The sequence below is a fragment of the Ornithorhynchus anatinus genome, chromosome 14 (assembly GCF_004115215.2).
Source record: "Ornithorhynchus anatinus isolate Pmale09 chromosome 14, mOrnAna1.pri.v4, whole genome shotgun sequence".
Classification (NCBI taxonomy): domain Eukaryota; kingdom Metazoa; phylum Chordata; class Mammalia; order Monotremata; family Ornithorhynchidae; genus Ornithorhynchus; species Ornithorhynchus anatinus.
Window position 1 is genome coordinate 52,182,625 of NC_041741.1, and position 5,241 is coordinate 52,187,865.

A 5,241-nucleotide genomic window follows, 5' to 3' on the forward strand; every position below is an offset into this window, starting at 1 on the left:
TGGGACTGAGAGTGGAGTGAATACAGAAGGCAAATTCAAGTGCAGGGCAGAAGGGACAGGGAGTAGGGGAAATGAAGGCTTAGTCAGGGAAGACTTCTATGAGGAGCTGTGATTTTAATTTTTTTAATGATATTTGTTAAGTGCTCGCTTTGTGGTAGGCACTTCACTAAGCGCTGGGGTAGATGCAAGCTAATCAGATTGGACACGGTCCATTTCCCACAGTTTTCATCCCCACTTTGCAAATGAGGTAACTGAGGCACGGAGAAGTGAAGTGATTTGCCCAAGGTCACACAAAAGACAAGTGGTGTGGCTGGGGTTAGAACTTGGGTCCTGCTGACTCCCAGTCCTGTGCTCTATCCGCTCGGTCACCCTGCTTTGCAGTAAGACTTGAATAAGGCTTTGAAAGTGGGAAGAGTGATCATTCGTCAGATATGAAGGGGGAGGGAGTTTCATTCCAGAGTGAGGATGTGGATGAGCGGTCAGCAGGGAGATAGACGAGATCGAGGTACAGTGAGTAGGTTGGCATTAGGAGAGAGAAGTGTGCGAGCTGGATCGTAGTAGGAAATCAGCAAGGTAAGGTAGGAGGAGGCAAGCTGATTAAGTGCTTTAAATTGTAAGGTAAGGAATCAAGGATTCCTTTTGTGTGCCCTGCTCACAGCAGATTGGAAGCTGGCTCTGCCCCATGAAATAGAGCAGGATTACGGGGGACTCACTGCACCCAGACCTCGGGCCGAGTGTGTTGAGAGGTGGCCACCGTGCTGAGAAATGCCACAACCTGGCCAGAGAAATCTCAAACCCAAGCCCACTTGCCGTGTTTCAACATTTCCTCCGCCTGAGTGACTGCTTGCTTCCAGAGAGCTGCCCGCTAACTCTGGGAGTTTTGCCGGGAAAAGGAAAGGGTCCCTAGACACCCCACGTAGGCGGCAGCTCTGACAGTCCATCAACACTGGGAATATGCAAGTCTCTCTTGGTCAACCAACCCCAGGCACCCATCTGGCTGGAGTCGCCCACGTGGGGTGGGAGCAGGATTGCAGGCTGCAGCAGAACAGAGGAGGGCAGTCACCCAGCTGCCCCCGGCTCCTGAGAGCGGGTCCCTGCAGGGCTCAGGTGGTTGAAAGGGAAGAGAGGGGGAGAAGTCGGTGGCAGGAGGAGGCCGAGGGGCTGGAGGGACTTGTCAGAAGGTGAGAGATCACATGCTCTGGCAGGGCCCCATGTGGTTAAGGACAGGGAGTGGAGAGGATCAGCTGCAGTGTGAGACAGCCACAAGACAGCCCAGCCTGACTGCTGAACCTGACAGGACCTGCTGAAAAAAGAGCCTGGCCCTAGTGGAAAGAGCCCAGGTCTGGGAGTCAGAACACCTGGACTCTGATTCCGGCTCCACCACATGTTTGCTGTGGGACTTTGGGCAAGCCACTTCATTTCTCTGGGCCTCAGTTACCGCCTCCCTCTGATTTAGATTGTGAGCCCTAAGTGGAACAAGGACTGTGTCCAACCTGATTGTCTTGTGTCTACCCCAGGGCTTAGAACAGTGCTTGGCACACAGTAAGCGCTTAACAAATACCATAAAAAAGGAAGAGAAAGTAGAGCCAAATGTTCAGTACAGCACTCTGCATAAAGCGATGATGATTATGATGATGATGATGGTATTTATTAAGCGCTTACTATGTGCCAGGCACTGTTCTAAGTGCTGGGGGGATACAAGGTGATCAGGTTGTCTCACGTGGGTCTCACAGTTTTAATCCCCATTTTACAGATGAGGTAACTGAGGCACAGAGAAGTCAAGTGACATGCCCAAAGTCACACAGTTGACAAGTTGCAGAGCTGGAATTAGAACCCATGACCTTCTGACTCCCAAGCCCAGCCTCCTGCCTCTAAACCACACTGCTCTGTACTGTGCTCTGCTCTGTGGTGCTCTGTACAGAGCTCCACACCAAGTAGGCACTTAATACAGCCTTTGTTCACAGTAGGTGCCCAGGACAGAGCTCTGCATCCCGTAGGTGCTCAATCAACAGCAGGGACCGATGGATGGGTTGGTTGATTGGCCCCTCAAATCTGGGCCAGAAGGCTTCAGTCTCCTCTGGGCTTTTGCTGACTTTTTTTGCTGACTGTGGGGAAGCAGCATGGCGTAGTGAATAGATCATGGGCCTGGAGTCAGAAGGTCATGGGTTCTAATCCTGGCTCCTCCACTTGTCTGCTTTGTGTTCTCGGGCAAGTTACTTCACTTCTCTGGGCCTCAGTAACTTCATCTGTAAAATGGGGATTGAGACTGTGAGCCCCATATGGGACAGGGACTGTATCTAACCTAATTGGCTTGTATCCACCCCAGTGCTTAGTATAGTGCCTGGCACATAGTAAGCACTTATCAAATGTCACAGTTATTAAACAGCACAGTTATTTCCTCTTAGGAGCCACCGACTCCCAGGACCCTCCTCCATTTTGTGGGGCCCAGGACTGTGCCTGGCTCAAGCGCAGCCCCAGGGCCTTCTGCAGTCATGGCAGAGCGGGGGTAGGATGGGAGTTCGGTCCACCAAAGTGGCGCTGGTTGCCGTGGCTCTCTGGACTCCAGAGCCCAGACACTGGGTGTTGGGGGATGATGACAGGGGGAGGGGTAAGCCCAGCTCCCCAGGACATCGGAGCCCAAATGAGCATCAGGACGCGCCCGGCTGGACATGGCAGCAGGTTTTGGAAAGGTTTTATTGGTCCAACAGCGCTACGGAAACGTACAGCAATGACCAAGTCACACCCAGGTGACTGAAAGAACGTCTCCATCCTCCACACCTCAAGGGCTTCTCATGAATTTCATTCTGAAGGAACAGCTGCTTTCATTGCTTTTTGCACATAAAAATACACACTATTTTGCAGATACCTTAGGAAAAACGATTTTTTAAAGAGAATACTTTAGGATTGGCATAGAAATTTAGAAGAGGACAATAAAAGTGCCTCTTTTTCATCCCCCTCCCCACCCCCCACCAACATGTCTAGACTCAGAAGTGCTCAAGGGATTGTGGAGGCAGCCGGCTTCTGGAGCCTGTGGCTTCTGGGTCCTGTAGCTTCTGGGTCCTGCAGCTTCTGGATCTTGCGGCTTCTGGGATCTGAGGCTTCCTCCTAGCTGGGCAGATACAGCTGTGCCAACCATCACCAGGGGCCCAGGGGCCTGGGGAAGACCCTCAAGTGAGACATCTATTTGCCCCCTTCAGTACATCAGACGAACTTAGGGCCCAATCCTCCCCAAGTCAGTCCAGAGACAGCCCAACCACCTACTGCCTCTTCCCGGAGGTCTTTTCTGATTAATCATCTGCTCCCCAGGTCACTTCTTGCCTACTGCCACCTCCACAGCCATCCCTCCCAGCTACCTCTAGCACCTCTGGGCTCATCGACTTACACACATTAGTGTTTGAGCATGCACTCACCACCCCCTATCTGATTTTCCATTCTCTTCTTCCCGCTTCCCATCCAAAGGTTGACTGAGTTCTGTCTCCCCTACCAGCATGTAAGCTTCTTGAAGGCTTCTGACTATATCATACTCTCCCAGATGCTTGGTGCACAGCCCCACACACAGTAATAATAATAATTATGATATTTGTTACTCTGTGCCAAGCACCTTTCTAAGCACTGGGGTAGATACAGGGTAATCAGGTTATCCCAAGTGGGGCTCACAATTTTAATCCCCATTTTCCAGATGAGGTAACTGAGGCACAGAGAAGTTAAGTGAGTTGCCCAGGGTCACATAAGAGATTAGTGGCAGAGGAGAGAGTAGAACCCATGTCCTCTGACTCCCAAGCCCGTGCTCTTGCCACTAAGCCACGCTGCTTCTCAAAGCACTCAAGCACTCTAAGCACAGTAGGCACTCCATAAATACAATTGATGGATTGATGTATTAATTGAAAGACCTTTGTCATGGTCAAGAAGCTAAAGCTATTGAGCTTGGGGAGAGGATGTCCAGGGAGAAGTCTCAGACTTGAGCCCCAAATGGGGGTATCACCAACTTCCACATATATAACATCATAAACAAGCCTTCAGCCTTTCAGGCCCCTTTCAAGTATTTGCCACCGAGAGACCATGGAGAGGCCAAAGATGGATCATGGAGACCAGGAAGGGACCAAGAAGAGACCACGGAGAAACTGTGGAAAGACATGGGGAGACCATGGGGAGACTCTGGAGATACCAGGAAGAAGTTATGGAGAGACCAGGGAGAGACCATTAAGGGACCAGCAGGAGACCAAGGAGAGACATCGAAGAGACCAAGGAGACATTATGGAGAGACCAGGGAGAGGTCAAGAAGGGAACATGCATAGACCAAAAAGAGGGCATGGAGAAAACCTAAGTGACCATGGAGCAACCAGGGAACATGAAGAGACTCTGGAGAGGCCAAGAAGTTATGAAGAGGCCAGGGAAAGGCCAAGGAGGGAACATGAAGGGGCCATGAAGGGACCAGGTTGTGATGGTGGAGTAAAACATGCAGGACCCATGAGAGGCCCATGGAAAGCCTATGGAGGGACCATGGTGGGGTCAAGAAGGCCCCAGCTAGAGCCTATGGAGTGGCTAGGGACAGGCAGGCATTCTGAGAATTCAGATTCTGGCTCTCCCCATTGATTCCATAAACACGAAAATAGAAACCGGGTTTTCAAGAGAACTGATCAAAGACCATTGTGATCCCGATCAGTAAATAATGAAGTAGAACACCGACCCATCCCTGGCAGGGGTTTTACCATAACTGGTGGGTTGGGCAAAGAGACCAAGCTGCCCATCTCCTAGTCATCTCCATGTGGCCAACCAGCTCTTTCCCCTGCTCCCTCTACCTCATGGCTTGGTCACCCCATGGCTACTTGGGCTTGGGAGACACCCACCCACTATGCCTACAACCCACCCCCCGTGTAGCTCCCCATCAACGGTGACCCCAATGAGGTTTCAACGTGGCTGCTGCCTTCTGACCACCCAGGATGGAGACCAGCTGTTTTGTCTAAATGGTGCTGGTCAGAGCAGAGCCAGGGCCCAGCAGGATAGCTCTCTGTCCCCTTCCCTCCCTCCTCTGCCCATCCCCACCTTCCTTCCCCCTTCCTTGTTCTCATCCCTGGTTCCCTTTCCCTTTCCCTCTCCTCTTCCCTCCCTCCTTGTTCTCTGTCCTCCCTCTTCCTCCCCTTCCCTCTCCTCTTCCTTCCCTCCTTGTTCCCTCCCTTCCTTCCCTTCTCATCTCCTTTCCTCCCTCCTCACATCCTCCCCACTTCTCCCCTCTCCTCCCTC